A 16,696-nucleotide genomic window follows, 5' to 3' on the forward strand; every position below is an offset into this window, starting at 1 on the left:
CCCTCCCCCTTTCTCCAAGCTTCTCAGTTCGAGATACGGGAACCATGTCCAGAGTTCGGAAACCCCTATCCAAGTTCCTACCTGCATGAAGGAGAGGAACACGGAGCAGCCCTCTTCAGTTGTAATCTCTGTAACCTCATTGTTGTTTGGTGAGCCATTATTCTGAAATCCCAGCATTTTCTTTGTGCCTTCAAGGAAACACAAGAAGATGGATTGTTGGCTTTGAAAAGGGAATTAGAAGACTTCCTTTATTAACCCACAACTGAAACCTTTATGGTTAAAGATGCTGAAACTTGTGGGAAATGGAAAAATATATAAAAATCAAATAAATGAAAACAATGAAAGCTATCTTTCTCTCAGCTTGTAGATGTTGATTAATACCTACCATGTCTTAATACAGCACAGCATTTTGTATACTACTGTGAAATTGTAGTATTATATTGTGACCAGTCATCCAGAGTTCAAAGAAGAAAACAATTGAACATTTTAAGTGGACACGTTATGACCTATTTAAAAGCCAAAATTGCTCCAAGTTTTCGAATTAGAAATAAAAAAATCACTGAATGTCTTGGGGCCACTAGAAGGGAAAATCTGAAATTGTGGAATTGTAACCCATTTCAAACTCTGAAATCTGTAACTACTTGTTACAATGTACTTTGAAATTTTTGCTTTTTTCTATATATATTATATTTAATAATTTAAAATTGTTGTTTTGTATTTAAAGAAAAAGCCACTGAAGTTTCATATGGGGCAAGTTACCCCTCTTTTGGTTGGAGAAGCCCACACGGTAGCTGAGAGACCAATAAAGTCCTGAACAACTGACACTGCTAAATGCCCACTAGAGGAATAGTCAGTAAACACTGTCAGAGGCACTTCCAGTGTCACTGTGACTTGTTGAATTAAAGATTTGGCTGCATGCTTGAAGACTGAGATAATATCTTGCTTATGGAATGTTACTTTTGCCTTATAAATGGGCAGATCTACAGTCTGGGCTGGACTTGCTGCACCAGCACCAGCACCAGCTACTCTTTGAAGGATATTTTCTTTTATGAGAATGCTTTGACAATACATGCAAGAAGTGATAAATATTCAAAGGGCTGAAAAAAGTTTTTTGAATCTCACAGTTTATCCTGGAGCACTTTGTTCATGTTAGCACTATCGGTGCCAGGGCAGTGGCACAGAAGATGGATGGCACCAAAGCATGGATCAAGGCAGTGGCACAGAACTGAAGCAGGTGTAGCTGCAGTCTTCTTCCCTGCTGCACACTTGCATTTTAAAACAAAAGGGTCAACTTCTTCAAAACTGTTTTGGATGAAGGACTAAACATTTTATTAATTCTCTTGCAATTTTGCTAAATTTCATCTATCTAATAAGTATCCCTTTACTATTCTGAGTGATGAAATGCAAGCCTATCCTCTAAGCTTCGCTGCTGCATACTGGAGTATGACAGTTGTCTTAAGGAGTAGCATTTGTGTGATTGGGCTGAGCCAGTTGCATGGAACATCATTTTTTCATGAAAGAATGATTGGCAGACAATTGTTGCTTATTCAGACTTGAGTAGTTACCCAGCATTTCTTGAAAATGAATGAAGTGTGCCTGCCACTCTTGCCAGTGATAAAATTTAAGTTTTCAAAAATTAGAATTCTGGAAAATTTGTATTTGTCACAGTGAGCTTGACACTTTCTGAATATATAACAACTTCTCTGATAAGATTGGTGGTGAAATTAATGTGACTTTTAAAATTATTTTATGATATGTTGCTATACAGAAGCTCTGGATAATTCAATGAAAAATATTTTCCTAAGTACCTGTTGGTAAAAGAGCTATTCACAGTGCAAGCTGACCAATGACTTTGATGTAAAAGCACAGAAAAAGTTCATTGATAAGATTCCAGATTCACATTGCAATTAAGCTTTATAAACTAACACTTGTTGAATTTTGGTCTAATATCAAAGAAGAAAATTCTCAGCATTTGCAAAGCAATTAAACTCCAAAAAAAGAGAAAGAAATGCTTACAAATATTTTTTTTAATTTCAAGCTGGACACTAAAAATAAAGAAAACCTAAATAAATATATTTTGCTTAGGGGTCATAAAACTTGAGTTTTACAAAATTTCAATTCTCTCAAAATTAATCTACAGATTTAGCAAAATCACAGTATTAACAGACTTTTTTTGGAAAAAATTATAAAGTTACAATTCTTATGAAATTCATAAGGAAATGTAAATAACCTAGAACCTACATTAACCAAAAGAGCTCTGAGGAAAAGGAAAACATTTGCAGGGATAACACTACCTTATTTTAAGAATAAATACAAAGCTGTGGAAAGGAAAACATGGTGGTACTGGGAAAACTATATATAAATTCCTTAGAGCAAAATCCCAAATTCAGGAATATACTCATACTGACACACCCATATGCAACTTACTTTTGTCAGAGTTTCAAATACAGTTCAAAGATAATAGGGTGTCCAAAAAACGGTACCACAAAAAAATCTATATTCAAGTAAATGGACTTTAATTCACATTTCATACCATATAAAAAATTGACTCTGTGAAACTAAATGGTAAAATTAAAATTTTCAAATTTATAAGTTAAAACACAGTAGAAAATCTTTGTGAACATGGTAAGACATTAATTTCTCACATATGAGATAAAAGGTACAATCCATAAAAATTAATTACTGAATCCTATCAAATTTAATAACTCTGCTTCTCAAAAGGTATAGTTAACAGAACAAGACAAAGCAAAGATATTAGACAACACTACAAATAGAAATAAACACATACAAGTGCTTCAACTAAAACAAGAATAAGATAGAATAGCTAATAGTAAAAGTTATCACTATACCAAGCACTAGGAACTATATACAGAAACTGTAGCTCTCATAAACTGCTGGGAGGAATGGAAATTACTAAAAGTGCTTTGAAAAAAATATGAACATACACCTGTCATATGATAAAACCATTCCACTCCTAAGTATTTACCCAAGAGAAAAGAAAATATTTTCCCATGCAAAGCTGTTTATCAGAATGTTAATTGATGGTTAGTTTTAATAATCAAATACTGGAAATAATGGATTAACATTTTTTGTAAACCTCTGCTATGGAAGACTTGTCAAAAAATTTAAAAGTGCACAATTGAAGCACATAACAACATGGGTGATAGACAAAATATATATGCTGAATGGAAGTAGACAAGAAGCACTCCATATTGTATGACCCCATTCATACAAAATTCTAGAAAATGAGTTAATATCTCCAGTGACAGAAAACAAATCAGTGGCTGCTTAGTTGGTGTTTGTGTATGTAAATTTTGTTTGTGCAATATGCCACTTGGGTTTATTGATGGCATAAATTTCTGTTTCAGTGTATGAAATTCTTGTTGATATAACCAATAACCCACCAAGCCAACATGCTTAAAAGAACATTGATTTACCACTTATAAAATCAAGTTTGCATGTGTTTGGCAGTTTGAGATAGGGAAGTATGTCCCATGCAATGACCTGAATGTTGATATGCAGCCAACAAAGTGTGAAAAATAGATAACACATTTCCCAATTAAATCAGTTAAAAATTTTAAGAATAATGACATATCCCCTAAACAAAGGGTCACATTCAATTTTATGACTTTACCAAATTGATGGTGCAATACTACTGACACATGTAAAGCATGTAATTATGAACTTGATACCAACTCAAAAGTATCAGAAAACATTTTAATTTTTAAAGGGGATCAGTAAATAAGAAAAAAAGCTTAGTTCAGGGTTTTTTCAAAATTAATCCTTAAAGAAAATAGCAAATATATAGAGAAAAAAACTAAACCAATAATTCCTTCCTTGTGCTCTTTCATCAGATCTTTCTATATTTCTTGAAATTAATGAATTTACTAATTAGTAGGCATGCAGCTACTGATCATTTGCATTATCTAGGATATGTCTCCCCATATCACACAGTTTTGCACCCACTGATTAGGAACCACTGATGTATTTCTGTCACTTTGGGAAATACATAGTATTTTGTTCTATGATGGTTAAATTCATGTGTTAAATTGGTCAGGTGATTGTGCCCAGTTGTTTTGTTATGCAAACACTGGCCTGATTGCTACAATGAGTATATGCCATGGACTCAAATTATCATTAATTTTATTGCATCTATAACTGATTTCATCTATAATCAATTTAGGAGATTGCCTTCAACAATTAAAGAAGTATCATCCAATCAGTTGAAGACTTTAAAGCAGAACTGATAACTTCAGAAGTCAGAAGGGAGAATTTCGATCACTAATTCAGTCATACATTCTCCATAGTGAATTCATTAAAAATCTTCATTGGGGCCCCTTGCTTGTGGAAAGCAGTATGGGGTTTTGAGTTGCCCATCCACACAGTCATGCAAGTCGATTCCTATAAGAAATTTCATGAAATATATATATATATATATCCTGTCAGGGAATTGTAACTATTATTTCTAAATTCTGAGATGCTGAGCTGTTTGTTTATAACCCAGTCATTCCCAGAAACTTCAAGTATTTATGTGACACCTAAGACTCAGAGTTAGAGTGCTGAAGATATGAAAGCCAGTGGTACCCCATACAGGAACTGTTTAAAAAGTTGAAAAAGTGATCAGACTTTGAGTAGACATATGAATGAAGTGGATCTGGATAGGACTAAGATAAATCAGAATACAAGGCAAAGGATGATATTATCCATATTTTAAAACTTCTGTGTGAGACTAAAGGAGACATGTTTATTTGGTGCAAGTTTATATATTGGGTAGTTCATTTCCTAATTTAATGTGTATGGTACCTGTAGTTGAACATCATAAGTATATGTGAGATCTTGTTGGTCTGTCCAGGTTAATATGATGCTGTGATATATCCCAGCGTAATTGGGGCAGTGAATAAAGAATGTATAAGGTCCACTTGAGGAACTGTGCAGAAATGAGGAAATATTCAGCTTCCCCATTGGAAGAATTTCTGATATTCTCACAAGCAGTGGGGACAACCAAATCAATAGTCTGAGCCCTTGATCTGGCACTGCTTTCAGATCAAATGTCTCACTGTGTGAGTGGTTGAATAAAATATAAATTGAATCCCCAACCTTGCAAGGTGTCTGTTGTTAAAGTGATGGCATTGATTAGAAAGGAATAGGATCTCAAAAATTGGAATGGGGAACATATGGGTTGATAATAAAAATGGTGGGGACTCTGAAACTCTACTTTCTGAGAAATCTTTGCAGCTAAACCTGTAATGACCTTTCCTCGGAATCAGCTACCCAATCTCCAGTCTGCCCTGAAGAATTAGCCATCCAATCTCAAATTGAAGATGTTAACCCTGCTGTGTCTTTGAAACCTGCAACCACCTTCCCTAAGAAAACAGCCTTCATTCCTCTGAAGATGTTTATCATGGTTCATGAGATAAAACTGCAATGGAATGTCCTATGAAAGTTGGCTTGCTAGATATTTCTAATTCTTCACATGCCCTAAACTTATTACCTATCTGCAACTAGATTGAAGTCCCAATAGGTTCCAAAAGGTTAGGTACAACCTTATTGACCCACGATGAGGTATGAACCCTCCAAAAGAACTGCATGATTTTTTCAATTTCTTTAGACATAATTCAGGAAAATATGTGTGGAAATGTATGTTAAGGGTGTGGGATAATGATGAGAGCATGTCAAATTGCATCAAGTTGAATTTATTGATATGGGTCCACTAAGATATTTTAGATTCAAGGTTGAAATGCAAGGGTTTAAAAGGTGCTCAAACAGTTGTGTAGTTGGCTAAAGCATTGACCAAGAGGTGGCATGCATTACCTGAAAGTGAAATGCCAGAGATGCCCATGTATAATGAAGATGAGGGGATCCAATGGCTTAGAGAGATTGCAATGTTCGAGTAAATTAATCATGTAAGACCTACTGACCCAGCCTAGCAGTGTTCAGAGGAAGCTGCATTCACCAGGGCTGTGGGTAATAATTTTCTGAAAGCAATTCCATTGTCCCTGAAGAGCTGTGATTTCTCATCGCTGTAGGTAAGATATTACTGTGGGAACTGCTTTTGCCAAATTTGAGTGTTAAACACAATGGGGTTGATGGGTTCTTGGTTCAGCAGAAACCAAGTGGCAGCACTTAATCAACAAAGACAAGATGCACAGCTACCTTTATGGACAGACGACTCTAAGAAGTAATCAACATAGACTGATTCTCACAGACTTAAGGTATCTGCCTTAGATCATGGGGTACCTAGAGTAAAATACATAAATTAGTTTAATATCTTCTTACCTGATCTGCATAAACAAAAGAGCTTTAGGTAAAAAGAAAAGAACTCAAACTTGAATAACAAAAATGGAGTCATGGTCACTTAACTTGGAAACTTGAAGCCCTGTTCCCTTGAATGAGTGGAAGGCTGGGTCCCTTTAGGAAAGCACCAGGCTACACTGCCAAAAATATGTAACATTAAGCTTCCTATCAGTCCTTCCCAAAGACTCCTGCATCCTTTAACCAGGGTAATTGTGCATTGAAGAAAAATATATGATCAGACATTTTGGAGATTATTAACACCAGTTCAAAAATAACATTAATTCCAAGAGATCCAAAATTTCACTGTTGTCCAACAGTCTGTGTAGAGGCTTATGGTGGTCAGGTATGAATGGAACTTTTACCTCCAGTCCATCTCACAGTGGGACCAGTGGGTCCCTGGTCCTATTCTGTGGTTACATCCCCAGTTCCAGCATGCATATTTAGAAGAGATAAACTCAACATCAGGCAAAATCCCCACAGGTGACTCCCTGACTTCTGGAGTTAGGGGTCTGAGGATAGGAAAGGCCAGGTGAAAGCCTCCAGAATTGCTTCCACTTCACAAAATGTATCAAAAGCACCACTGCATCCCTGAAGGGTTTGTGGAGATTATTGCCAACATCAAGGACTTTAATAAGGCAATAGTGATATTTGCCGATGAGACTTGGAACCGTTAACAACAGAAAGTGTGGGGGAGCCAGCGGGCGCACTAATGGGCGCAGGGACCCTGATGCCACGCCGTCTTGCTGCTGGCGCACGCTCTGCACAATCTACCCTGCCCACCCCGTCCAGCGAGGGGATGGCTTACAAACAGAGCTTGAATGCACACATGCCCGCCTCTTCCATCAACTCAGCTGGAAGTGTCCCCTCTCCTTCCACCAGCAAGACAACGTCCTCCCAGTACCACCAGTGGTTATGGGCTGCCCTCCCTTGGCTACATCCAGGGAACAGGGAACAGCCACGTTCCCCAAAGCAAATGTGCTGAGTTGCTGGTCATCATCAAAGAGTTGGGAAAAGAAAGCAGACCCACCTACTCCAGGAGCAAGAATGTCATGGAGAGGTTAAAATGAGGCATCGCTCGTGCTAGAGGACTGGTTTGGGAGTGCTTGATTGAAACAGAACTGAGAGCCAGATCTTAACTGCCTGGTAGCTTTGAAGGCTTTCCATCATTTTACGAGTTGTGAAGTTACAGTTCATCTCCCTTGCTCAGATGAAACTCTTATTTTCAGAATGTTAAGTTTGTTTGTATTTCTCCCTGTTTCCCTCCAGTGATTCATTAGGCTCTGACCTAGGATTTAAACTTAAGAAGAGATTTTGCAATTGATTAAGATTGTGTTTTAAATACTTAGGAAGTACCCAGGATTCTTTGCCTTTAAGCATTGATTTAAAAAATCATTGGAAAAGTTACTTATCATCAAACTGTAGTGTGACTTCAAGATACCAGTTTCTCACTTTCATCTTCTTTTATGTTATGTTATGCTACCCAAATTGTTCCTTATTTTCATAAGCTAATACAACTATTAGCTATTAGTGCTTTGAAGTCAATTAAAAAGTGCACAAGTTATATATACAAAGGAAAGAGTAACCTATCATACCTAACAAGGACCCCCTAACATTTTTATACTGAGACACTGTAGATGTCAGTTTTGTGTTTCCTGTAAGTTGATCAAAATGTCTGGAAAAAATTATTAAAACTGTTTACATCCTTGCATATATTTATTGCTTGATGTAATAAAGCTTATTTTCATTAAAAATGTAATGTTGATGGTTTCCACTATATCCCCATTCAACTTTCTTATTTGGCCTGTCCAAAAAACAGATGGACCTTTTAGGATAAGAGTGGATTATCACAAACTGAACCAGGTGTTGACTACAAATACAGCTTCTGTGTCAGATATGGTATCAACACTTGAGAAAATCAAAACATATCCCTGTACTTGATGTGCAGCTATAGATGTGGCAAATGTAGTTTTCCAAATTTTTGTTAGTAAAGACCATTAAAAATGGTTTGCTTTCAGCTGGTTAGGTCAGCAGTACATCTTCACTATCCTACCTTAGTGGTAAATCAGCTCTCTAACCCTATGTCATTATCTAGTCCTTAGGGAACTTGAACATCTCAGCCTCCTACAAGACATCCCACTGGTCCATTATATTGGTGATCTACTGGATTACATGGCCCAATAGAGAGCAGTGTGCAAAGCAATCTAGATCTGTTTCAAAGTCTACTCCCCTCTCAGAATCAGACTTTTTTGAGTCACTCATTAAATGGGCCAGAGTGTCACACCCATATGTGTCTCACCCTCCTACAAGACATCACATCTTTGGATCTAGTGAAAGATAAGTAGCAACTACTGTAGACTTATTGGTAAGACATTTATTTGCCAGAGGATGGAGAATAATGAAAACATTTCAAGGTCCATCAATCTCTATGAAATTTCTAGGTGTTCCACGATATGGGATATGTTAAGCTATCCCTTCTAAAGTCAATCAAAAGCTGTTGCATTTGTTTTCTCCCACAGCTAGAAAAGAGGCACAGTGTCTTGCCTTGTTGGTCTCTTTGAATTTGGATACAGCATATTCCTCATATGGGTGTGACACTCTGGCCTATTTACTGAGTGACTCAAAAAGGTCTGGTTCTGAGTGGGGAGTAGACTTTGAAACAGTTTGAAAAGATTGCTTTGCACACTGCTCTCTATTGGACCATGTAATCCAGTAGACCATGTGGTGCTGGAAGTGTCAGTAGCAAACAGTGATGCTGTCTGATGTCTTTGGTAGACCCCTACAGGAGAATCAAAACACAGATCCTTAGGATTTTTGAGACAAGTCTTACCATCCACTGCAGATATGTACTATCTTTTTGAGAAACAGCTTTTGACCTGCTACTGCACATTTTTAGAGACCAAGTGCTTAACCTATGGGCCACAAGTTACCATAAGACCAGAATTTCCCATTAGGAATTGGATATTATCTGATCCACAACCCATACTGTTGTGAATACACGGCAACATGCCATCATAGAATGGAAGTGGCATATGTTAAATACAGCTCAGGCAGGCCATGAAGGCACAAGCAAATTACATGAGACATTGCCCCAAATATCCATGATCCACACTCCTGCCACATCACCGTCTCTTTCACAGTACACAGTTATGGCCTCTTGGGGGGTTCCTTACAATAAGGTGATAGAGGAAGAGAAAACTTAGCCTTGCTTTACAATGGTTCTGCACAATATACAGTTATGATAAGAAAGTAGACAGCTTTAGCACAACTGCTACCTCCTTGAAGAAAGTAATGAAAAGAAACCCTCCCAGTGAGTAGAACTTAAAGCTGTGCTACTGGTTGTTCATTTTGCTTGGAGGGAAAAATGGATGGAGGTGTCTTCTTATACTGATTCATGGGTTACTGCCAATGTCTTGGCTAGGTGCTCAGGGACATGGAAAGATGATTAGAAAATCAGTGGCAAAGAGGTCTGGGGGAAATTTTTATACAGATAGAAATTTATAAGTGGAAAAAAGCATGAGGATATGAGTCCCAAGTGGCTGATCAACAGAGAACAACTTCATCAGAGGAAAATTTTAATATTCATGTGGATAGGATGACCCATCCTGTAATTACTAGTCAACTTCTTTCCCCAGCTACACCTGCCATTGCCCAATGGGTTCATGAAAAAGTGTCCATTGTGGTAGGGATGGAGGTTGTGCATGGGCATAGCAACTTGGACTTATACTCACCAAGATAGCCACAGCTGAGTGCTCATTCTGCCAGAAACAGAGACCAACATTCATTCCTCACCATTCTGTGAGAAGATCAGCCTGCTGCCTGGTAGCAGTTGATTACATTAGACCATGTCCATCAGGAAACACCTGGTTATATATTCTTGGTATGGATTTTCCTTCTCTGTATGCAGGGCTTTGACCAAAACCATCATTGTAGATTGAAAGAATACCTTATCTATCATCATAGTGTTCCTCATAGCATGGCTTCTGATCAAGGAATTAATTTCATGGTATGTGAAGTGCAGTAATGGACACATGCTCATGAAATTCACTGGTTTTACCATATTCCCTATTTCCTGAAGTAGGTGGATTGATAGAGTGGTGATTACCTTTTGAAGGCTCACTTCCTATGCCAACTGGGTGGGAATACCTTGCAGAGCTTGGGCAATGTTATCCAAGGGGCTGTATATGCTCTAAATCAGCATCTACTCTATGGTCTGTTTATCTCATAGCCAGGATTCATGGGTCTAGGAATCAAGGGGTAGCAATGGAAGAAACACCACTCATTATTACCCCAATGATCCACTAGAAAAATTTTTGTTTCCTGTCCCTTCAACCCTAAGTTCTGCTGGATTACAGATGTTTTTTCCACAAGTAAGTGTGCTTCCACCAGGAGACACAATAATGATTCGACTGAACTGAATGTTAAGACTGCCATTTGGTCACTTTTGGCTCCTCATGCCTCTGAATCAACAGACAAAGAAGGGCATCCTGTACTGGTTGCAGTGATTGAGCTTGATTATTAAGGAAAAATAAGACTGCAACTACACAATGGTCATAAATAAGAGAATGCCTGGAATGCAGGAGATTCCCTAGGGCATCTTAGTACTACCATGCCTTTTGATTAAACTCAATGGAAAATTGCAGCAACCAAATCCAGGGAAGACTACTGATGACCTAGAAACTTCAAGAATGAATATTTGGTTCACATCCTCTGATAAAGAACCATGGCCAGCTAATATGTTTGGTGAGGATAAATTGAATATAAGATGGGTAGGCAAAGAAGGTGGTTTAAAAATGAACTACAACCATGTGACTAGTTACAGAAATGGGGCTTGTAATGATTATGAATATTTCTTCTTTGTTTTGTTATATTTTTGTATGTGTACACAAAGGAAATATCTTTATCTTTGTTTTCTCCCTTATCTTATCCCTTTAACATATGACATAACTTATAACATCATGTTACAGTATTTGAGTTATAGGATATCAACTTTAAGATTGAAAATTGCCCAGGGACTCCTTATACTCAAGGAAGCTAATGTATTTACTATTGTACACAAGACAGGAGAGTCTTGTTAGTCAAATATATGTTTGTTTTTATTTAGAGATTGTGGCACCATCAGGCTAGATGTATAAATATTAGACACAGGGCTGTGACAGAAATGGGATTGGCTGATAGACATAGACTTTCTGTGCAGCACACATCCTCAAGCCAGGTACATCATTAAGAAAGCAGGTGGTCAGGATCATGACTGCTCAGTCCTTATTAGTAGCCAGGTATGGGATGCAGAGCCTCCTGGGCTGGACTGCCATATCCTATGGCAAGAAATGGCTATATCCTTTTAGCACTGCCACCCAGAGGATCGCTGGTGGGGACTGCAGCTGTGAGAACACACCTCATGAGTTTGGGCCATCTCTGACCAAATGAACTTTAAGGCTAAAAGCTGTTAAACTGGAGAAGGAAGTCCAGAATTTTACAGTGAGATGCCAGAGATCTGTCACTGATTCTGAAAACCTAAGCAAGTGAACCCAAAGACGTGTAGAAGATGCCAAGATATTTGGAATCTAGAATTTCTGTATGGACTTGGTGGAGCTGGCAGACATTTAGGAGAAGACTACAGAGTGCATTTCTGGAGAAACAGAGCCTGGGTAGCAGAAACTTACTCTGAAGGAGGTCTTTCAAGAGCTGTCACTTTTGCAAGCAAAGCTGAAAAGCATGTTTGCCAAGCATGGCCTGGAAAAGATGACACCCATTGGTGACAAATATGACCCTCATGAGCATGAACTCATCTGTTATGCATCAGCTGGTGTTGGGGTGCTCTCTTTCCTGGCAAATGAATTCAGTGAAGAAAGGTTTTTAAACACTAAAACAAAATTGGAGAAATTAAGAGTGAAATGAAATGTTCAGAAACTACTTTAATAAAACCTGAATTGAAAGAAGGTAAAAAAAAAAAAAAAGAAGAAGAAAACTGGTGATTTAATGAACGTTAGACTAATTGCTCCATTTATCAAATGGTATACATCCAGGAGTAGGAAGTGATTGTCAACTTCAAAACCAAAGTCTTTAATTTTCATATTGAAGAAGACAAGTATTCATTTTGGAATGATTTCTTTGAACAGGGTAATTTTAATGGTGATGATTGATACACTTATTTCCTATATAAGTACTTTCATACTTGAATGAATTGATGATAGCATTTCTTCTAAGATGAATATATGGAAATCCGTGTTTCAATATGCTGAGTGCTAGTACATTCATTATAGGTTAAAAACCCACTAAAATTACTATTCCTACAACTGAGAATAAAAGTTAACCAAAGTTTGTTTAGCTACCTTTTTTGGCTAATTACTTTGATCTTATTTATAATATAGTAAAAGTAAAGTTCTTGGGTTTGATAGCTTTACATGGAAGTAAATTCTCAAAATAATCTGCATCTTCAGGAGTTCTCTTTAAGATTACCCAAAATAAACTCACACAGCCTTTTTCTCTTAATGATAACATTATCTGAAACAATAAGAAGGATGCTGTCTACCTCAACTTTCTCATCACCTCAGAACACTAAGGGGGTAAGGTTGTGCTTTATCAGCTAGTTCTATTAGTCTTGTCAAAAAGCTTTGAAAAATCTATAGAGGAATTACCACTCTATTAACACATGTGGAAAGTACACTTTATGTTTACAAAAGAAAAGAAATTTATTAGTTGAGTGACAATACACTCTAAAGTCAGTGTGCATCTGTACTTGGAAAGCACACACACCAAAACTTGTATTTTGGGGACTACATTATCTAATTTAACTGTTATGGTCAGTTTATTTGAACACCATAATTACATAGAATCTTGAATAAGGCATGAATCTTATTGGTTTGTAGAGGTTAGCATGATGGCATGATATATCCCAGAATAATGTGTTCAGAGAATAAAAAGGTATTTGCAAAGTCCCTTGGGGGACTGAGGAGAAAGAAGGAAATATTCAACTTCCCCATCTGGGGAATTCCTGAAATTCTCACAAGCAGTGGGAACAACAAATCAAATAGGCTGAGCCTTCAATCTTGGGGCTCACCCTGATGAAGTTTATTCCTGCAAAGGAGAAGCTAAGCCTATTGATAATTATGCCTAAGAACCACCCCCAGGGAATTTCTCTGGTTACTCAGATGTGAGATCACTCTTTAAGTCAACTTGGCAGGTGAACTCACTGCCCTCTCCCCTATGTGGTACATGACTCCAAGGGGTGTAAATCTCCCAGGCCATGTTGAACCTGACTCCTGGGGATGGGCTGAAGCCTGGCATCATGGGAATGAGAAAGGCTTTTTGACCAAAAGGAGGAAGGGAAAAATTAGACAAAATAAAGTCTCAGTGACTGAGAGATTTCAAACAGAGTTGAGATATTATCCTGCAGATTATTCTTCAATATTATACAGATTCTTTTTAGTTTATGTGAAGTACCTGAAACTATTGAGCTCTGTTCTAGTAGCCTTGATTCTTAGCTTTTAAAATAGGATTGTGTAATTGTGAAATCCCTGTGTCTGATGCTCCTCTTGTGCAGGTAGATGAGGAGAATTTTTAAAAGTAAGGATAAAAAATAAGTAAATAGTAAGAGCAGATATAGGGTAAAAAACTGAGTAGATTGAAGTACTTTGGGACAATGAGAAGGAGGGTTAAGGATGTACGAGTTCTCTTTTTTCTCATTTAAATGTTCTAAAATTATCATGGTAAAGAATACACAACTACAATGATGGACTTCCTGGAAGATGGCGGCTTAGTAAGACGCGCGGATCTTAGTTTCTTCCCCAGGACACCTACTAGGGGAGTAGAAACGATACAGAAAGTGCCCAAAGCCACAACAGAGATAAAAAAGACAGCATACCCCATCCTGGAACGGCTGGCTGGCTGAGAGAAGCAGCTCGGGTGAGATCGCCGAGGCGCGCGGGCCTTACCGGGCGGGGTGGCAAGCGGCCGGAGTTACTCCCTTCCCCCTTCCCGGGCCGGCTGGGAGAATTGGAGAGGCGGTCCCCTGAAACAAAGATGGCTGGCACCCACACCACCCGCAGCCCCCGGACCAACTGAGAGAATTGGATCGGAAACCCCCAGGCCGCGGAGAACGGTGACGGGTGGGGGAGGCCCCTTCCAAACCCGTGACTCCCGGGGAACGTGCACTCTCTCGGGCGGGCTGCTGCCGCTGGCGCCCTCCCGCCACGCTTGTTGCCCAGGGCCGACTAGGAAATTCGGACGGGCTCTTTCCCTGGCTGCGGCGACCAGCAACCCTCCCTGCGTTCGGACCCCGGGCCGGCTCAAGCCACTTCGGCTAGCGAACCCCCAGGACGGCTAGAGATTTCCAAAGTTTAAGGTCCCACAGCACCTTTTACTGGTGGGACCCGCAGACAAACGTGTGCCACGAGCGCCACCTACTGGGCAGGATAAGAAAAACAGAACCCAGATATTTCACAGAAAAATATTACAACCTTGCTGGGTCCAACACCAAGAGAAATCTGAATAAATGCCCAGACGCCAGCAGCAGAAGATAACTGTCCACGCTCAAAAGATTGAGAATATGGCTCAGTCAAAGGAACAAACCAATAGCTCAAATGAGACACAAGAGCTGAGACAACTAATGCTGAATATACGAACAGAAATGGAAAACCTCTTCAAAAATGAAATCGATAAATTGAGGGAGGACATGAAGAGGACATGGGCTGAACATAAAGAAGAAATAGAAAAACTGAAAAAACAAATCGCAGAACTTATGGAAGTGAAGGATAAAGTAGCAAACATAGAAAAAATAATGGATAGCTACAATGATAGATTTAAAGAGACAGAAGATAGAATTAGTGATTTGGAGGATGGAACATCTGAATTCCAAAAAGAAACAGAAACTATAGGGAAAAGAATGGAAAAATTTGAACAGGGTATCAGGGAACTCAAGGACAATATGAACCGCACAAATATATGTGTTGTGGGTGTCCCAGAAGGAGAAGAGAAGGGAAAAGGAGGAGAAAAACTAATGGAAGAAATTATCACTGAAAATTTCCCAACTCTTATGAAAGACCTAAAATTACAGATCCAACAAGTGCAGCGCACCCCAAAGAGATTAGACCCAAATAGGCGTTCTCCAAGACACTTACTAGTTAGAATGTCAGAGGTCAAAGAGAAAGAGAAGATCTTGAAAGCAGCAAGAGAAAAACAATCCATTACATACAAGGGAAACCCAATAAGACTTTGTGTAGATTTCTCAGCAGAAACCATGGAAGCTAGAAGACAGTGGGATGATATATTTAAAATACTAAAAGAGAAAAACTGCCAACCGAGACTCCTATATCCAGCAAAATTGTCCTTCAAAAATGAGGGAGAAATTAAAACATTCTCAGACAAAAAGTCACTGAAAGAATTTGTGACCAAGAGACCAGCTCTGCAAGAAATACTAAAGGGAGCACTAGAGTCAGATACAAAAAGACAGAAGAGAGAGATATGGAAAAGAGTGTAGAAAGAAGGAAAATCAGATATGATATATATAATACAAAAGGCAAAATGGTAGAGGAAAATATTATCCAAACAGTAATAACACTAAATGTCAATGGACTGAATTCCCCAATCAAAAGACATAGATTGGCAGAATGGATTAAAAAACAGGATCCTTCGATATGCTGTCTACAGGAAACACATCTTAGACCCAAAGATAAACATAGGTTGAAAGTGAAAGGTTGGGAAAAGATATTTCATGCAAATAACAACCAGAAAAGAGCAGGAGTGGCTATACTAATATCCAACAAATTAGACTTCAAATGTAAAACAGTTAAAAGAGACAAAGAAGGACACTATATACTAATAAAAGGAACAATTAAACAAGAAGACATAACAATCATAAATATTTACGCACCGAATCAGAATGCCCCAAAATACGTGAAGAATATACTGCAAACACTGAAAAGGGAAATAGACTCATATACCATAATAGTTGGAGACTTCAACTCACCACTCTCATCAAGGGACAGAACATCTAGACAGAGGATCAACAAAGAAATAGAGAATCTGAATATTACTATAAATGAACTAGACTTAATAGACATTTATAGGACATTACATCCCACAACAGCAGGATACACCTTTTTCTCAAGTGCTCATGGATCATTCTCAAAGATAGACCATATGCTGGGTCACAAAGCAAGTCTCAACAAATTTAAAAAGATTGAAATCTTACACAACACTTTCTCGGACCATAAAGGAATGATGTGGGAAATCAATAATAGGCAGAGTGCCAGAAAATTCACAAATACGTGGAGGCTCAACAACACACTCCTAAACAACGACTGGGTCAAAGAAGAAATTGCAAGAGAAATTAGCAAATACCTCGAGGCGAATGAAAATGAAAACACAACATATCAAAACTTATGGGACGCAGCAAAGGCAGTGC

The 16,696-nt window shown here is 38.3% G+C and overlaps 2 pseudogenes; both read left to right on the top strand.

The window, feature by feature from the left end:
* The first annotated feature begins 7,090 nt into the window (after positions 1-7,090).
* LOC143673011 (cyclin-dependent kinase 2-associated protein 1 pseudogene) lies at positions 7,091-7,430 on the top strand (annotated as a pseudogene).
* Positions 7,431-11,538: 4,108 nt separating this feature from the next.
* LOC143672984 (grpE protein homolog 2, mitochondrial pseudogene) lies at positions 11,539-12,189 on the top strand (annotated as a pseudogene).
* The last annotated feature ends 4,507 nt before the right edge of the window (positions 12,190-16,696 follow it).

Source organism: Tamandua tetradactyla, assembly GCF_023851605.1.
Source record: "Tamandua tetradactyla isolate mTamTet1 chromosome 22 unlocalized genomic scaffold, mTamTet1.pri SUPER_22_unloc_3, whole genome shotgun sequence".
NCBI lineage: Eukaryota > Metazoa > Chordata > Mammalia > Pilosa > Myrmecophagidae > Tamandua > Tamandua tetradactyla.